This window comes from Canis aureus, chromosome 36, assembly GCF_053574225.1.
Source record: "Canis aureus isolate CA01 chromosome 36, VMU_Caureus_v.1.0, whole genome shotgun sequence".
Taxonomy (NCBI): domain Eukaryota; kingdom Metazoa; phylum Chordata; class Mammalia; order Carnivora; family Canidae; genus Canis; species Canis aureus.
In genome coordinates, this window is record NC_135646.1 from 28,890,470 (window position 1) to 28,909,898 (window position 19,429).

Here is a 19,429-nt window from a genome sequence, read left to right on the forward strand (position 1 = left end):
CTAGGAGACAATAAGTTCATGGCAAATGCGATTTCAAGGCATTCGAACAGCTCGGTGAGAAAGAAAAATAGAGTCCTCTCACACTGACGGCTGTGCTCATAGAGCGGTGTGAGCCTATTACCTTTCCCAGTTACCCCGGGTAATCCATACCACCTCTTTCTACAGCAAATGAGATTTCCCATTTCCGTATTTTTAGCATAGGAGAGCTACCCAAGCATCACCATAACTGATGAGTAGTGAATCAGACAGTATTAGATTTTTGCAGAACAAACAATCCTCAAACCTCAATGACTCTCAACAGCAAACATTCATTTCTCACCTATTGGTCTGTGCCCTGGCTGAGATGAGGCCACTTCAAGTTCAGGCCTGCGCTTCATGCCCCTCCTTCTGGGACCAGTGATCACCTGGACAGAGGCCTGCTCCCTCCTGGCAGGTCACGGATGCTCCAGAAGCCAGGCCAAACTCTGCCAGCACACTTAAAACCTCGCTCACATCACAGCTGCTGATATCCTGAATATCTCTCCACGCCAATAGAAGTAGTTCGATCTGACTTTAACTATTGCACAGAATCCTGTAGCATAGGAATCCCGTCACTTGTTAAGTCTCTTATTCATGTGCACTTGGATTATGTCTAGTTTTCTCCTATGATATGTGATGCTGTGATATACACATATCCTCGTAACTAAATTTTTATCTGACTTTAACAACCGTTCATTGTTAAGGAAAAAAACATCTAAAAGTGGAATTCCTGGGTCAAAGCACAGAAACAGTTATTTTCAAAAGGTTTTTCTTCTCAGTGTTCTCTGACATTAAAAAATCAAAGCAGTTAATGTTAGGCAGTTGGTTGGGGATATGAGGATTTGAGATATTGACCACATATACATGGATGGTAGGCGTGAGAGAGGAACAGAAGAGAAGAGGGGAAAAGAAAAGAAGGGAGGAGAAACTGAATGTGAGAATCATCCAAATCCAATATAGGATGGTATCAGCCACTATATAAGAATTACTGGTTGTAATAGAAAATTCCTCTGAATAGCCAGTTGTACCCTTATTAATTTGTAAATGAAATAAAAAAAAAACCTGAACCACTCAAATCAGAATATATATAAATGTTGCAAAAATTTAGTGATTTTTATAAGACATGCAAACATACAGCTAGTAAAGTATTGGACCGAAGGATTCTTTTTTTTGATATTTTATTTATTTACTCATGAGAAACACACAGAGAGAGGCAGAGACACAGGCAGAGGGGGAAGCAGGCTCCCTGTGGGGATCCCGATGTGGAACTCGATCCCAGGACCTCGGAATCATGCCCTGAGCCCAAGGCAGACACTCAGCCACTGAGCCACCCAGAAGTCCCCAGACCTAAGAATTTTTAACTACAATCTATCAACTTGATCTCCTTTTCCCAGTAAATCTACTATAAGCAGTGGTTCTCAACAGGAGCAGGTGGGTATTATAGTTAGCTCTTGCTGCGTAACAAATCACCCCAAACTTAATAGCTTAAAACAATAATTATTGCTGACGGTTCTGTGGGTCAGCTGGGTGTGGTGAGTGACTCTTGCGTGGTGCCTCCCCTGTAGCCGCAGTGAGGTATTAGCTGGGGCAGAATCATCTGAGACTTCAACTGGGTTGAGCATCCCCGGCAGCTCCTCCACCTCCAGCACTCAGTGCTACTTGTTGGCTATGAGCTCAGCTGAATGTGCCAAACTGGGGGGGCCCAGATGGGGCCTCTCCTCGGAGTCCGTGACCCTCACAGCATGGTGGCTACACTCACACATGGTGTGTCCCGGGAGCGCATATCCCAAGAGGGAGTGCTTCAAAGTCTCAGGTGGTAGTTGCAGGGCTTCTTATGATTTAATCTCGGAAGTGCCAGGATATCTCTTCTGCATTCTTTGGTTTCGGTGAATCACTCAGGCCTCCCCAGAAGCAAGGGGAGGAGACTTAGATTCTGACCTCTTGATTAGGGAGCAGCAGGTCATATTGCAGAAGACCACGTGGGAGGGAAAGTAGGATCGTGGCCACCTTTGGAAGGTGAAATCTGCCACCGTGGGGCAGTTGGGGGGCTTTTCATAGGGTTAGGTCTTTCTCTGAAGGGAATTCTAAATACGAGAAGAAGATTCTCAAAGGAATGTGTGATCAAAATAAGTAAATAAATAAACAAATAAATAGAAACCATCTGTAATTCAGACAGATCATGGTATATTACATAATTAAGTTTATTTTCTGCCGCAATATTTCTTTTTAAAGATACTTAACCTCTGCCGCTAACTTGGAATGGCTCAGGATCGATTTGAAGGGCGGTGGGAAGGGGAGGGCAGGGAACTGGGGAAGGGAGCAGGCCTCCCCGGGCAGCTGCCTGCTCCACAAGAGGGGAGGAGAAGCCCTACCTCGGTCCACAGGCCAACCACACTCCTGTGCCAACCAAACACAGGTGACAACTCAAGGTCCAAGATCAGCTGCCGTGGCGGAGGCCGCTGCCCCTGGAGACTCTGTGGCAGCTCATCTCCACTCACCCTCCTGGCAAGCTGCCCCTTAAGGAGGCCTGACAATCGCTCCGTGACATTCTGGACTCCCCGAGTCTTTCAACGTGTTGCCGATCCCCGGGGTTTCTGCACCCTGGGGGTCAGAAACAGGCTTGACTAGGTTCCGGGCTGACCTCGTTGCTGTGGATATGTCCCAGGTGCCCCTGTGTACCTCTCACGGTCACACCGGGCAACGCATCACGTCTGTCCGCCCTGCCTTCGAGGAGGCCGACTGGTCAGTAGATCCAGAAGGTGACCGCCTGGCCCCGGGTCGTGAAGCTGTGGGGTGGCCTTCTGCTCCCTTGGAGTGCCATCCAGTCCCTCCTTAGGATCTCGCTCCCTGGCTGTAGCATTCATACGTGCTTACTCCTTGGGTCAGGTGTTTCATTAGCTGTAAAAGGGTGAATTTTTTTCTGACTTTATCAGCTCTCCCGTGTCTGCTAGTGAGAATACTTGTAGAGGAGAACTTTCCCCCATTAACTAGGGATCTACCGTAAAATTGTTAAAACTGAGTTTTCACCTGAAAAGCAGATCAAGACTTATTTTTCCCATAACTACTAATTTTCAGAGTACAAATGAATAGACGACCTCCAACAGCAATAAATGAATGAAGTTCGTTACTCTGGCTTTCTCCTTCGAGCATCATTATACATTCAGTACAACGTATAATGTGTATACATGATACATCATTATACAATTCATTATATTCATTATACGATACATTATTGTATACAATATTGAATACATCATTATACATTATACATTTCTCCTTGGAGCATCATTATACACTATACATATACATTATATGTATTATGTATACATAATATATACATTATATGTACATATAATGTATACATTATATGTATAATGTATACATTATACATTCAGGGATACTGATTTGATTTTGCTGTTGTCTTTCTTTCTTTCTTTCTTTCTTTCTTTCTTTCTTTCTTTCTTTTTTTTTTTGGCTGTTGTGTTTCAATCACTTGCCCTCATCTTTCTGGCGGATGGTGCAGTTGTCCACCTTTAGCCCGCAGAACAAGACGACCGGGTCTGGGTTTGCCATCTGCAGGTGCACACCTGGAACCAGACCCCTCCCAGGATCCCTGGTTCCTTTGAGGGGGAGCCTTCAGAGCCCAGCTTCGGGGCCAACGTTCTCATTTTTACAGGGCTGTCATTGCTCCCAGTCTTTTCTGTCCAGAACAGAGCCATTGTAGCATTTTAAATTTTAATACATTCATATTCACAATTCAAGTATATTTGAATATTTGATATATCAAATTCAAATTTCAAGTATTGGAACAGTTAACACTTAATTGAAAGTAGCCCGGGGGGGTCCTGGGAGGGCCGCGGGGAGCCGAGGGGCCTGGGGGACGCAAAGGGTCTGTGGTGGGGCATGGGCGGAGGGCCTGGGGGGGCAGGGGCCTGGGGGGGCCGCAGGGAGCCGGGGGCGGGGCCCAGGGGGCCTTCTGGGGGCTGCGGGGTATGCAGGGAGTGGGGGGACTGGGGGGGCTGTGGGGGCCCCCAGGGGGCGGGGGGAGCATGGGGTGCGCGGGGGACTGCAGGGGACGGGGGGGGGCGCAGGGGGACCTGGGGGGCACAGGGAGCCGGGAGGGCCCATGGGGTGGGCTGCCGGGGGGGGGAACCCGAGGGGGTGCAGGGAGCCAGGGTGGGGGCCGGGGGGGCCACGGGGATCTGGGAGGCCCCGAGGGGGGTCGGGGGGGCCCGGGGGGCGCAAGGAGCTGGGAAGGCCTAGGGGGGTGCAGGGAGCCGGGAGGGCCCGTGGGGAGCTGAAGGGGGTCGGGGGGGCGCAGTGAGTCGGGAGGAGTTCTGGGGGGCACAGGGAGCCAGGGGGGGCCCGGGGGAGCCGTGAGGGGGTCTGGGGGGGGCGCAGGGAGTCGGGAGGGGTTCTGGGGGGCACAGGGAGCCGGGGGGGGACTCGGGGGAGCCGTGGCGGGGTCCAGGGGGGCGCACGGGGCCGGGGTGGGGGCCGGGGTGTGCACGGGGAGCCGGGAGGGCCCTTGGGGGAGCCGAGGGGGTTCCGGGGGTCGCAGGGAGCTGGGAGGGCCCGTCGGGGGGCCCGGGGGGGCCCGAGGGGGGCGCAGGCCCAGCCTGAGGCCGGGGCGGCCGCACAGGTGCCCCAGGGCCCAGCAGCCGGGGGGGGGGGGGGGGGGGACCGTGTGGGCCGCGGGCACCTTCAAGCCGCGGCCAAGCCCCTCCCCCCTCCCCCCCCCCCCCCCCGCCCGCGCCCTGGGTGGTTGGTTGCAGCTCAGCCTGTTGGTGAGGCCCGGAGGGGCCTTAGGGGCGCAGGAGGACAAGGCCGTGCCCTCGGGCCGCGGTTTGCGCTGACCCGGTTGCTCCTTCTCCAGCCGCACGCACCTTCCCGCTGGGAGGCAGCAGGTGGGAGGAGGATGGGGGAAAGCAAAGAGACGCTTAGGTCCTGTAGGTAAAGGGAAGTCTGTTCTCTCTCCCTTTGAGACACCGCAAACCAAGAGTCTCGCTTTCTTCGCTTCCTTCACTTCTCACTTTTTCCTCTTCCATTTTGCCCAAACCCATCTTTTTCCAGCTCAGAAAAGGGACTTAGCCTGCTCCGGTCCACTGCTCTGGCTCCCGTCTACTTGATCACACCTGGCCTCCAGGGCCTCTACTCCCGTCACCTCAGTGTCTGTGGCCCCTTGTCGTCTTGGGAACCAGTTCAGTCCATGCCTGTGAAGCCCTGGGAAGAATTTGGCCGCTCTGTTTCATGTTCTTCTAGCCCTTTCTGTAACCCCTTTGCTTAAAGCAATAATGTGAATCACTAATGTAACCAGCATCCCAGATCCTTCTGGAAATACCAACTCCTCTTCTCTCTATTTTCCCTCAGACCTATTTTGGTCAGAGAATAGTGGGGCCCTAGTGATGCTGATGAAGGAGGCTCAAGGTTTGCACTTCAAGGAAATAAGGCCTCGCTTATGAGTAGTGGAGGAGATAAAGATCCTACAGTCCTTTCATGATGCCCATGCCTCCTACTCAGCAATAGAAAGGAAGTAACTGCTGACACACATGCATCGGGGTGAGTCTCAGAAGCACCCAAGGTGCTCAAGTGAAAGCAGCCAGACACAAAAGGAGTGACTAGAGACAGAAATCAGGTCAGTGGTTATTTGTGGGAGACACAGGGATTGATTGAGAAAGTATTTGGGGGAACTTCTTGCTGATGACACCATCTGTAACTTCATCACCAAGGGTGTGCATACAGGACTGTATGCCTCTGTCAAAATCTAACTGCACATTTATGACCCGTGCTTTTCAATGTTTGCAAATCATATATTAAAATTCTTAACTTGAATACGCCTATTATGGGTGACGATACAAAACATCTTTACCGATTTTTTAGTTTTGCCAACTTTTATCCTCTAAAGGTATGCAAAAGACAAAAACAAAACAAAAAAATAACTTTCAAGATAGAAAATGGTTTAATATAGTGCTGAAAACACAGCACGCACTCAATAAAAATGGATTGACACCTAATACCCAGGCGAGAGTACTTCGTTGCACAACTTGGTTCACAAGATGCCTCCTTTCAGCCCAACGTTATGGTCAAATTCAGCATCATCTACAGGATTAAAACTTCCTAGCCGTGCAAAAATATTTTCAGTAATCCTCCATTGTGTCCATCCAGTTATACGGCCTTCCCACGGGAGTGCAATGAATACAATCAATACCTTTTATTACTTCACCACCAGAAACTTACTACACCCAGATTCAAAGGCATCAGGCTGCTGCACCCTTCAAGGAGTATTTTATGAGAAACACATGCTGATATAATTTGATATGAATAAGGAAAGCTACCTTTAAATCATAAAAAGTATTTCTTAGGTTGAAGAAGTGTATATAAGGGCTATTAATCCCCCTGTGTGTGATCTCTAGCTGGATAAATACAGCAGGGAAAGTCAGCTTTCTTCTACAGAAATAAAGTTTCCTGAAAAATATACACTGCATGGATTTTGTGTCTCTGTAATAAAAAGTATGCAGTGCCAAGTCTCAGGCAAATTGGACAAATGGCTCAGTAAGGCTTATCCTTCTTAATTGTCCCATGTTTCTAGCCATAACTGGTCTCATAATGTGTATGTGACTGTTTTCCTTTGTTTTCACCCCCTCTGAGGACTATGACCAAAATAATAATAATAATAATAATAAATGCAAAATCAAAGCACCAACCAAGCAAAAATGCAAATCAAACTAAAGTTTCAAGCTGAAAGATAATTTACTGTTAGGTTATGTTATATATCCACGACACTAAAGGTATGCGTTTGAAAACCTTCTTTACCAATAGGCAGTCCCCCAAATATTTTCAATTGTTTTGTCACTAGAGAATTCACATATAGAGAAGGAATAAACAATAAAACATTATAGGAAAGTTATTACTGGAGAAATATGATTTTCTTTTTCAATTTCTAGAGGATAAAAATTTTAAAGGGGAAAAAATAGAAATAATGAAAAAGTAACGGCAATTCAAAAACTGGGGAAAGTTTTAAATCCCTCAACCACATACAAAAATTTTCATTTTGTTATAAAGGAATTAGGGCTTTAACAATTCAAACCCTATATACTCTGGTGATCTCAAAGTGTGATCCCCCAGCCAGCTGCGCCAGCATCCTTGGGAGTCTTGCTCCAACTACACATTCTGAGGCCCAACCCAAGCTGAGTCAGAAGCACTGGAGGCAGCTCCCAGCCGTCAGTGTTGTAACAAGGCCTCCATGTGATTGTGACACAGGGTAAAGTCTGAAAACCACTGGTTTATTCCAGAAACATTTATGGGGTACCCGTTGTTGTCCCAGGCTCTGAGAAAGGCATCAAAATAAGGAATTGACATGATCCATAGTTCAACCAGTCAAAAGAAAAAGAATATGAGCTAGTAAAATCTTTTTTTTTTTTTTTTTTTTTTTATTACAGGAAAATAGAAGATGTCTTGGCTACGGCTGGATCGAGTAGAACTGCCCAGAACGCTCAGGAATTGAGGCCAGGGCAATCATGCTCGGTAAGATTTACCTGGAAGGCCTTCTCCAGCCTCTGAGATCACAGTCTCCTGGAGTGGGGCTCAGCAAAGCTTTATTTTCCACCTTTCCTTTCAGCAGTTCTGATGTTTACGGGAGTTATAATGATGCAGCTGTAGAGCTGTCTCAGGCTCTGTGCTCTCACCGCCTCCCCCCTGGCAGCCTCTCCAGGTGTGCTCTGGGGCGCACCTGTACTGAATCACCACGGTGAGCGCATACAACTGCAACATGCAGATCCCCCAAACTAAACCACTGAGTCAGAATCTTTGGGGACAGGGCTTGGAAATACGTACTTTTTACAAAATCTCGAGTGATTTTGAAGCACACGACAATCTGAGGTTCACTGCTTTGTGGATCTCGCCAAGGAGCTACTTTTAACTCTCCACCAGTCTACTCTCCCAGAATCTCCTATCAGAAAATGTTCCCGCCTTCTTCTGTCTCTTGGTGGGTAAATAACGGCCCCTCAAACACGTCTGTATGCTAATCCCCAGAATCTGTGAACCTTGCACGGCAAGAAGGACTTTGCAGATATGGTGCTATCTGGATGAGTTCAGAGCAATCACAGAGCTCCTTTCAAGAGGGGGAGGCTCAGGGATCAGAAAAGAGGTGAGACAAAGGAAAGAGAGGATTGGAGTCCGAGAGAGCCCTAAGGACAGAAGCTCCACTGCTAGTTTTGAAGATGAAGGAGGGAGCCACAAGCCAAGAGATGCAGGTGGTCTTCAGGAGCTGAAAAAGGCCAGGACACAGATTCTCCCCCGGAGCCTCCTGAAAGAATGTAGCCCTGCCCACACCTGGAGGTGGGCCCAGCATAAACCCATCTGAGGACTCTGACCCGGTTTGTGGTGATTTGTTATAACAGTGATAGGAAGCTCATGCAATATGTAAAAGATATAGAAGGGAAAATAAAACAGGGCCACGCTGCTCCATAACTGAAAAAGTTTACCTTGTTTGGAGATTCTAACACACAAGAGATGGCATATTTCGTGTTCCTTGGCATTTACTTTCATCAAACAATTTCGTTGACTCGACGTCTTTTTTTTTTTTTTAAGATTCTATTTATTTATTCATGAGAGACACACACACAGAGAAAGAGAGAGAGAGAGAGAGAGAAGCAGGCTCCCCGCAGGGAGCCCGATTCGGGACTCGATCCCAGGACCCCGGGGTCACACACTGAGCCGAAGGCAGATGCTCAACTGCTGAGCCACCTGGGTGCCCTCTTTTACTAGAGGACTTAATTAGACCTAGGGTTACAGTGATCAGAATAAACTGTTCCAGAACCTTAAAAGACAAACAAACAAAAAAACTTAGTTGCTTGACAGCCCTAAAATCCCCTTTTCAGATTTAATCTTCACAACATTATCAAAAGACATGGAAGGCCACCTACTGTGTATAGTTCATGACATCTTTTCACTAGTGTCTGCTCCCAGGGAGCGGACAAGCCCCAAAATACCAACTCAGATGAAGAATCAGGAAAAGCGTTCGTAACAGACATACTTCATGTGACGTCATCAGCTACACAGTAAAACCTGTAAAGGAACATGATCCTGGGGAAAAAAAGCCTTCAAAATCCTCTTAAAATTATCAGCCACTTTGGAAGATAATAAAAGAAGTGAATAAGTGCCACATTCTCTTACTCTTTACCTGTTTCCCATGTTTTTGTAAACATAAATGGGCCCATATTTTGCCCACAAACACCATACTTTAACTGCATGTTTGTTGTTGTTAGATAGTTTCCCACATAAATACATTGAGATTTCCATGGTGAAATCACACTTGTACGCCATTTCAATATTTGGATATATATTCTAATGCATTTAACCAATCCCCTATTTTAGACTTGTAACTTATTTCAATTATTCAGTCTTGTAGGCCACTTTACAGGAAACAACCTTGTATTCAATGATTTCATTAGAGTAAATTCCCAGGAGCGGAATTGCCAGGTAAGAGAATACAAAGGCTTGACGCTTTGGTATCTATGATGAGGTATCTCCAAAAAGGTCAAGCAGTAGTTTCACTCTTCTGGAGTAAAAGTGCTTGTTTTCCTCTGTATTCACCAGCAGGTTTAAAAACAAAACAAAAAATAAAAATAAAAAATAAATAAAAACAAAACAAAATTTGTTGAAATAAATGTGTATATCCTAAAATTTACTTGTTTAAGTATACAAGCCATTGATTTTTTTTTTTTAACTAAATTAACAGCGTGGTATACCCATCTACCACAACCCAGCTTTAGAATATTCCCAGCACTCCCCAAAGGCCCCGTGGGCCCATTTGTAACCATTCCTGGCTCCCAACCCAGTGCCAGGCAACCACTCATCTACTTTTTGCCTCAATAGATGTGCCTCTTTTCCACTTGTCATATAAATGGCAGGACGTGCTCTTTTGTGTCTGGCCTCTCTCACTTAGCTTAACGTTTTTGAAGTTCATCCATCTTGTCACGTGTATCCGCCCTTCGTTCCTTTTTATTGCCAAACAGCATTTTTTATACTTATCCTCCACACACACCAAAAATAAAAAACAAATAAATAAAATAAAGAAAGAGAAAGAAAGAAAGAAAGAGAAAAGAAAGAAAGAAAGAAAGAAAGAAAGAAAGAAAGAAAGAGAAGAGAAGAAAGAAAGAAAGAAAGAAAGAAAGAAAGAAAGAAAGAAAGAAAGAAAGAAAGAAAAAGGAAAAGAAAAAAGAGAAAATCCTTCCACTCGAAAAAGGGAAGATTCTGGATAGAAGAGTCACCAGTATACGGCAGTTGTGCGGGGCAAGAACTCCTACCTACCTTTACGTTAGAGAAGCGCTTTGCCTGGACTTGGATGCTTGATTCTGTTTTCTGTAGGAAGCCTGTGTCCATTTTTCTCTGTGTTTGTTGGCTTTGCCCTCTGGGAGGTTTTTCCTGGTCCATCTCCATTTTGGTCACAGTTACCGTGGGAATGGAGACTTTCTCCAGGGGGACCAAACAGCTTTTTCAGATCATTTCTTGCTCATGCAGACTTGGGGGTCTGAGGCTGATTTCAAGGCTTAGGCACTCAAAGACATTTTTAATCCGGGCTTATGATTTCCTTGGCAACATGTTTTTACTTAGTAGGCTTCGAATCCATTTGCTTCCGCTCAGTTCCACATGCCAGCAACCCCACCCAAAATTCTTTCCTGAACATAATTATTAATCCAGGTTCTTTTCCCTGCTTCCTCACCTTCATGCTTCTCTCACACACTTACACAATTTCATGCCAGCGTCCTTGAGATCATACGGGAGCCTGGGCAAAGAAGACTCCGCCCTTAATCTGGTCTTTGCTGCTGGGCCATCACTGAAAGGCATTTTCAATCATATTTCCTATTGTTTAGAATCTAGAAACAGCTAGCTTTCCAATGTTTTGATGCCCCAAATTTCTTCTCTCCAAACTTCTTCTTATTTCTGTTTGAAAATCATTTAGCTATTGACAGACTGATTTTTTTTCTTCTTCTAACATCCTTCTAATAGAAACCAGTAACAACCCCAACACCACAAAATTCTGTTTTCCAGTCTTCTCCTAGAGGTACAGGTCCAGTGAGTGCTTGATCTACCCTCGAGCTATTGCCAGTGACCGTTTTTTTCTCTCTTTTTTTTTTTTTTAAGGATTTTATCCATTTATTTATGAGAGACACAGGCAGAGGGAGAAGCAGGCTCCATGCAGGGAGCCCGACGTGGGACTCGATCCCTGGTCTCCAGGATCACGCCCCGGGTGGAAAGCAGCACTAAGCCGCTGAGCCACCCGGGCTGCCCCGCCAGTGACCGGTTTAACACGTATTTTACCACTATATAACGTGGGTCTGCATCATCCCATGCTCTGATATAGGTGCCTTACCACCCAATGCCAGTTCCACATATTTTAGGGTTTTATTAGAGTTGTACCCTGTTTCTGATGCCAGTATTCCCATTGGTTAAGATGACGCTAACACTAAAATGAATACATCCCCCCAAATATAGGTCATTTAACATAAAAGAATTTTATTTCTCTACATAATATTCAATTACAGACAGTGGAATTGGGTGTTCTGCTCCACAATCCTTCAGAAAGAGCCTGACAGATGCTCTGTGGTCTCAACTGCCTCTTGAACTCACCTTGCGCTGACGCACAGCCAGCAGACAAGGGAAGAGACTTGAGCATTGTGTGAGAGGTGATGACAGGCCCCCCGGGGGAACGTGCCTCATTCCATCAGTTCTGCCCACATTCCTGTGGAAAGAATTTCTTTTTGAGTTTACACTTAACTGCAAGGGAGGCTGAGAAACATATTCAATCTTTGTGCCCAGAAGGAGAATCAAACAAGTCTGGCAAACAGCTAGCCAATGTCTGCCCCAGCATCACATAAAAACATTTAGCCTTAGACTTGAGAATTCCAGTGTTAAAGATCTTTGCTAAGAAAATATTCCAAGGGCACCTGGGTGGCTCAGTTGGTTAAGCGTCTGCCTTTGGTTCAGGCCGTGATCCTGGGATCAAGCCAGCTTCCCCTGCTGTCCTCCCCACCCCTCACACTCATTCTGCCTCACGAAAATAAATAAATAAAATCTTAAAAAAAAAAAAAAAAAAAAAAAGAGTGCCTACTATGAGACGCATTCATTAAAAAAAATATATAATCCAAAATACAAAATGTTTATTCTGAAGTCACTTAATGTCCAAAAATAAATATATAAAGACAACATTAAAGATACAGCCCATTTATGTGATGAAATATTACACGGTAACTAAAAATGTTTTTTATTAAGAAATTTAATCATCAGAAAATCTTTCTGATATGATATCAAGAAAAAATAGAACATAAATTTGTTCACATGATATGTACATATGGTTTTAAAGAGGCCAATAAAATTATTGGAAGTAAATGGGCAAAAATCTTAAACACCCATAATCTGTATGATAGGGTTCTGGATTTGTCAAGTTTTCCTTTTTATGATTCTTCTTATCCAAATTGCCATTACAATCAGAAATAAAATACACATTTTTCTGTAATGTAACCAATTCACAGCCACATCTAGGTCTTCTAGTACTGTAAACATCTCAAGTATCATTCTCTTTAATAAAGAATTCAAGAAAGTAGCATATTAATTAACATATCCCTATCCTTTTTAAAATATAAGAAATTAATATTTTCATTATCTAATTTCGTAGTCCAGAAGCATACCTTGAAATGGATAAGGTGAATAAGGTTAAATAATTTCTTCAGAAATCACATACTGTAGGAATGCAGTTTTTAATTTATACTTCCCTACCTAGGGTGCCTTCTGTTGTTTTTTAAATGTCTTTTGCAAAATGTCCATATCCATTTCCAAAAAGAATACCTCCTCTGCCTACTCCTGCAAAATATACCCATAAAAGCACATTCAACTGGGCATTGGCAGATGGTGTCTATCACTCACCACGGTTTTCAGGAGAAGCTTATTTTGTGTATGTCCACCTGCTTCTGTGTTGGAGGTAGACAGACAAAAAAGGCACCCAAATCACTAGGTTTATTGTCACACTGTTGATTTCTCAGAGTATAGAAGGGACGGTGGCCACATTTCATGAGCAGTTTCTATCAACACCTGGCCGACTTCAGATTCTTCGTGATCAGATAGTCCCAAATCTCAGATATTCGACTGAAATGAAGCTCTTACTCTCACCTACGTGCAGTACTGCATCTACCGATTATCATTGAGTTAAGGGCTGTTGACTTTTCTGTTCGCCTTGAAGGTTATTTTTTCTTTAGAATGAATAACGCCCATCTTTCTCAGCCATTGTGGAGCTCGGACTGCTAGGCTGAATTTTTGGTTAATTAACTTAACATGACTCACTATTTGTCTTCCCGTCCCAATGTGCTCCCCTGGGAACCCGTCAACCTAAGCACGAGATACTGGGAAGAGAAATCAAGGGGTAGTATAAAACATGGTGTATTCATGCTTTCTTAATAGAAAAACAGTTTGCACTTAATTTTTTTTAACTTAGAAATGAATTCACAGCATATAGCATACTGTCTCCTTACTCCCACCTCTGGTGTTTATATGGATTATTTTCTATTCTAAATTGTATTTATTATTTTTTTCTATTTCAGGAAGAGGAAGGCAAAACTTTAAAGCCCAGATATCTTATTAATACCTTTATGATTATTTCCATCTATGAATATATTTTATCTGTTTTCTGACAATGCTTAGCATACAGTGGGTAACTGTTATTGGTAAAAGTCGTATGGAGCTACTAACACAATTCTGGAAATCTAATCTTTAATATTTTTGCCAGGGATTATGCAGGAACTTATAATTATGTTTTACTTTGGATTTACCTCATCTTTACTTTATCTCATATTAAAGTGTAATCAAAATCAGCCTGTTTCCATTCGGTCGCAAATCCCTTTCTTAAAGCACCTATTCAAAAGTCTCCCCAATTTTCATTTTCTCTGTCTTTTCTTATTATATTAAATCCTGATATCTGAAAATTGAACCATATAGTAGCATTACCATGTTCTTTTAAAAATACAGATCATATCTATTCTTCCTGTATTTTTACATTATAACTGTGTTTTTTTTAAAATCCTTGGCAAGTTGCAATTAGATTTCTAGTACGCCATTGTATTAGAGTAAATACCATTATTACAGTAGAAATAATTTACCTTGCGTAGTGTACTGTTCAGATAGTCTGCTGAGATGCCTCCGATAGCAAATGTCATTCTCATTCTTTAATTATAATTTTTAATCTTTCCTGGTTTACCATTCTTTCAGTAGATTAATTATTTTTTATTCTAAAATTCAGAAATCATCTGGGTTTAATGTTTATTAACAAGAATTATAATATCCCATCGCTTTTTTTTTTTTTTTTTTGTCCCTCCCTGTAGAACAGTGAAGGAGTAACTTTATTTTTCTCAAACTCTCTGACCCATAACATGCAAGACATCTCTGTGGAGCAATAACTCAGGTTTATCATTAGTAGTTGAACACATTTGTGGGATTAGTTGTCACTTGGACGCCACCTAGTTGGTGGTCCCCACATTAAGAGTCACGCAGTCGAGCACAGGGCGCTTCCTTTGTCTAGAGCTGCTGCTTATACTCACACTGTGGAATGAGGCCATAATCCTTGCAGCACGAACAAAACTTGAAGTTTGTGTTTAACAAACAAACCTACCTTAAGATAAGACTGTGAACCCTTCGTGGGCAGGGGCAGTGTCAGTCATGCTTCCCATTAAATCCCCACCATACACTCACTGGTACACAGCACACGCTCATTAAACATGTACTGAATGAGTGAATGTGCACATGAATGACCCTCACTAATGCATGGGTTCAGCTTTTGTCCTTCTTGCTATGCTTGGATACAGCTTTAGTTAAGGTTTAATTCAGTCCAAGCAAGTCAGTTAAGAGTGAGCCATGAAAGGTAGGGGGCAGGGGGACGGATGAGGATGGACTCTACAATCTGCCTTGGAGCTAACTCCCTTCTGTTCCTCCTCTGTGTTTCGGCCAAGTGGTTTTATCTCTTAGCTGTGATTGTCTTATCTCTACAATGAGAAAAATAAGGCCTAATTCCCAGACTTGTTATGAAAATTAAATGAAGCAATACTTGTTGGGACACCTGGGAGGCTCAGCGGTTAAGCCTCTGCCTTTGGCTCAGGGAGCGATCCCGGGGTCCTGGGATCGAGTCCCGCGTTGGGCTCCCTGCGCGGAGCCTGCTTCTCCCTCTGCCTGGGTCTCTGCCTCTCTCTCTGTCTGTGTCTCTCGTGAATAAATAAATAAAATCTTAAAAAGAAAAAAGAAACAATACTTGTAAGATGCCTACTACCTAACCTGATCTAGACATTCATGATTATTAGGTTAGGGGAGTAAATCCTGGTAGCCTCATATACCAGTCAGCATTGCCGCATAATAACCACAGTATCTCAGGGGCACTCAACCATAAACACTTAGTGTGTCTCTGTGGGTCCCCTGTCGCGGCCCTGCTGCTGGCTGGCCAGCTCTGTGCTGCAGCTTGGGTGCAGGTCTGGTCCCTGTTTCTCAGATTCCTTGTCCCAGAGCACCACCTAACGCATGTTCTTCTCATGGTCCTGGCTGAGAGGAGAGCGGGCAAGCCTCCTGCCCAAGCTCATTTTAAGCCCTTGCTTCTGTCATGAGCATTAACATCCCACTGCTAAAGCGTGTCCTGGGACCACCCCAAGGTCAAAGCATGGGGAAGTAGACTTCTTCCGTGAGGGCGGGAGAGGACTGTGAAGGGAGAGAGAGTGAATGTTTTTGAACAAAAACCCAATCTAACACATCTTCAGTTAGCTGAAGCAGGGGGAGGGCCAGCTTTCCTCCTGTATCCTCGCTACTGGGTAGGATGATACAATGTAAGTCCGTCTCAGATGGAATTTCGCCATATATGCAGGTAAATGGCCACAAAAGCAGTCGTAGAAGCTGTTCTGGAAGCTTGACAAAGTCCCAGATCTCTGTCCTTTTAGGTACTCTGATGGCTCCTTGAATGAAAGGTTTATTTATAGTGGCAGGATTTATCTGCCTTTTTAATAGGAGTCAAATGACCAAAGTCTTCCAAATCTGAGCCCACTGGCTCGGTCAGAGGTCAAGTGTGCCTTTCTAAAGGCTATAGCTAAAAAAAAAAATAAATAAAATAAATAAATAAATAAATAAATAAATAAATAAATAAATTAATTAATAAATTAAAGGCTATAGTTATGGGGATTTTGAGGTTCTTCTACCCCGTGCATGCAAGGCCAGGAATGGCTGCACAACATTTTCAGCAATTCCACATTTCTTTATCATTACCAGTTTATCAATCAATAAATAATTTCTAATAAGCATAAACATGTTTCAAGTAGTATCACTATTAAAAAAATCTTTGCTGTTGATCAAATATTACGAGAAAACTAGCTGACATCTTGAAGGATCCCTGACTCGAGTCTGTCCAACACTGGATAACGATTCCCATGGTGTGTTCCTAATCAAGGTACTTCCAACAGTCACTAACCATCTCTTGGGCGTACTCTGCTGCGGAGTACTGAAACTAAATCACTGTCTATGTGAAAGGGTATTAAACTACAGAGAGCCCAGTACTAGAAGATGTCCAAAAGAACATTAATTAGGTGATTTCTCTATCTTCTGGTTTACACTCAAATTCCAAGTCCCCATTAGACTGTGTCTCTGGGATTTAAAAAAACAAAAAACAAAAAACAAGCACATATAAAATAATCATTTGTCGTTTGGTCTAAGCATTACCAAAACATCATGTTAATCTTTTTTTTTTTTTTTTGCACTGAATTCATTCTTTCTGCATCATAAAACCAAGGACAATAAAACTGGGCTAATAATGAATAAAAATAGCAACTTAAAAATCATATCCCAACCCATAACTCCCAGACTTTATTCGGCCTTCACTTAATAATCAAACATTCAAAATAGCACGAGAATTATTTTTCTTAAGTCTTGTGACCAAACAAACTGGAGATGAGGACAAATAAATCTACTGTTAGGGACTCTTCTGTAGGTTGTCAGATTGCTTCCCCTACAACATCTGCATAGGGCTGGTGGGACACTCCCCAGAATGTCCCTTCCACCCAAAACCTCAGACATGAGTCTCCTAACTCTGGGAAATGAACAAGGGGTGGTAGAAAGGGAGGTGGGCGGGGGTGGGGGTGACTGGGTGATGGGCACCGAGGGGGGCACTTAATGGGATGAGCACTGGGTGTTATGCTATATGTTGGCAAATTGAACAACCAATAAAAAATAAATCAAAAAAAAACCCTTAGACATGTATAGCTGTCCTTGATTATCCACTTATTTTAAGATAAGGCAGGGAGATGGCAGCTGTCTTTGAGACTCCAAAGAAGGAGGAGAGTATTCCAGGGGACAGTACCAGAACCCATCAAACCTGAAGGGAGAGAGTTGGACACAACGTGAGAGAAAACAGTGTAACAATTAGAGGAGTGTGAGCTGATAAATATTGCCTTATGTGGAGGTGGGCCAGGATGACCTCTGTCTGCAATATGAGTAAGGGGACAGAATTAGGTGACTTTTAAGGGAGCTCTGCTGCTAAGATCCTATGAGTCCATAATTGCAAGAAACAAGATTTCTTACTAGCTCAGCGTTTTACCTTTCCCTTGTTTCCTTTTCTTTATCTACCTTCCCCTCTTCTCACCAGAGTAAGATTTCTCACCAACAGCCTCTTCCATCGTTCATCTGCAGACCCAAGGCTTGGGGAGCTATGTGACACTCGCTTGGCTCTACTTCGAGAGGCATCTCAATTCCAAATGATTACTCTTCAGTTTTTGCATGCATTTCTTTAGAAAGATAATTCCAATAAAAAGCTTCAGCACATTTCCTGTATCTTCTCAGTCTTTAATTCCGTCTCCAAAAATAGGGAGAAAATAAGACATAGCTCAAAGTTACAAGTAAGTAGCTACTATTTTGCATTCTTCACTTGATTCTTCCCCTAACACTGACACATCTCTCTCATTTATGAAAGCCATTTTCTTTATCATATGCAAAATTGACTCTCAGAAACATAAAATGTTTTAGAGAGTTTTACCCTTAATATACATTTTTAACACTTCCATGCTCTCTCTTCAATAAATTCCTTCTGTTGATTGCACCGAGTGGTGACTTTATGATATACAGAACCAACAGCATTGTTAAATTACTAGAACTGTTCCTTTTTGTAATTACTAAATTGTTAACTCCTTCAAATCACATGGGATTAATGACATTGGAAGTTATTTTTTTCTAGTAATAACTATTACTCAAATCATCAAGAAGACTATTCGTTGATGGAAGCAAATATCTAATAGTAATCACTCATTTGTTTTCTAGTTTTGAAGAAACCACCAGGAGGGCTATCTCCTTTCATTCAATGTGTGGCAGGGGTGAGTCGAGGGGGGTGGGGGTGGGGACTAAGTGTGTGTGGTATAAATAATGCATACATAGGGAAGATCTTGTTAAGGCCAAAGAATCCCTGAAATGGGTGCACCAGTCTATTTGTGAACGCAAGTAGATTAATGCTTACGTACGTGTGTATGTCTGTGTGTGTATACATACGCAAATTCATGATATTAAAACATTTACATATATCACACATATATGTTACATGTTACCTATGTGTGTTTTATTTATTACAAATATGTATACATACTCATTTTATATATATCCAACACTGAGCCTGCTGTATGCATAGCACTCCGCTATTAGTACATTTTTAATTCTATGAACTTCTCTCGGAGGATCCAAACTCTTCAACCAAAGATATCATTGAGTTCCATGTTTTATGCAGTGACTATACAATACCTGTTTTCAGGTAGACCACAGTCATCAGATTATCAATGAAGAAGTCACCTAGCCCACGTTTTTACCCAAGTCTGTAGGTACCCTTTTATTTTGGATACCTGGAGAATTGTGTTGTCAGTAGTCCTTACAGGCCTTTGGGCTCAAAGGCCAGGTGATTCTGTTGCAAAGTTCCCCAAACTAATGTGTTCATTCAACAAATGCGTGAGACTTTTGGTAAATAGAATTTTTAGTCTATAGCCTTTGGGGATTAGAACTGGATGAGTCTACCTCAACTTCCCCATATCCTCCTTAACAAGTAGTAGCCTAGGATAAAAGTTGGTCTTAAGCTCAATTCTGCTGAATACTCAAACATTTATTAGCAAGTAGGTACAAAAACAGTCAACCGCAACTGATACGTTTGGGGGAAGTTCTACTCTTTGTCTTCAGACACACCCACAGACACTTTGCATGAAAGATTTACTCCAAGGTCAATGCTCGATGCTGCTCTACTGGTGAGAATAGCAACATTCTGGTTAGGCTACAGTGCTCTGTGAAGTGGGGAGACTCAGGACTCAGCTCAACATTTGAGGGCTTCTCCAAAAGAACTGGGTAGCTGGGCTTGCCAGATTCCCAT

General features: G+C 43.3%; 1 long non-coding RNA gene across 1 annotated transcript; it reads left to right on the plus strand.

Annotated features, from left to right (window-relative positions):
• Positions 1–4,800: 4,800 nt before the first annotated feature.
• On the plus strand, positions 4,801–18,398 carry LOC144306180 (uncharacterized). The gene is made up of 4 exons (XR_013373197.1): positions 4,801–4,925; positions 5,389–5,653; positions 7,458–7,542; positions 18,346–18,398. It is a non-coding gene; the product is annotated as an uncharacterized LOC144306180 (long non-coding RNA).
• Positions 18,399–19,429: the final 1,031 nt, after the last annotated feature.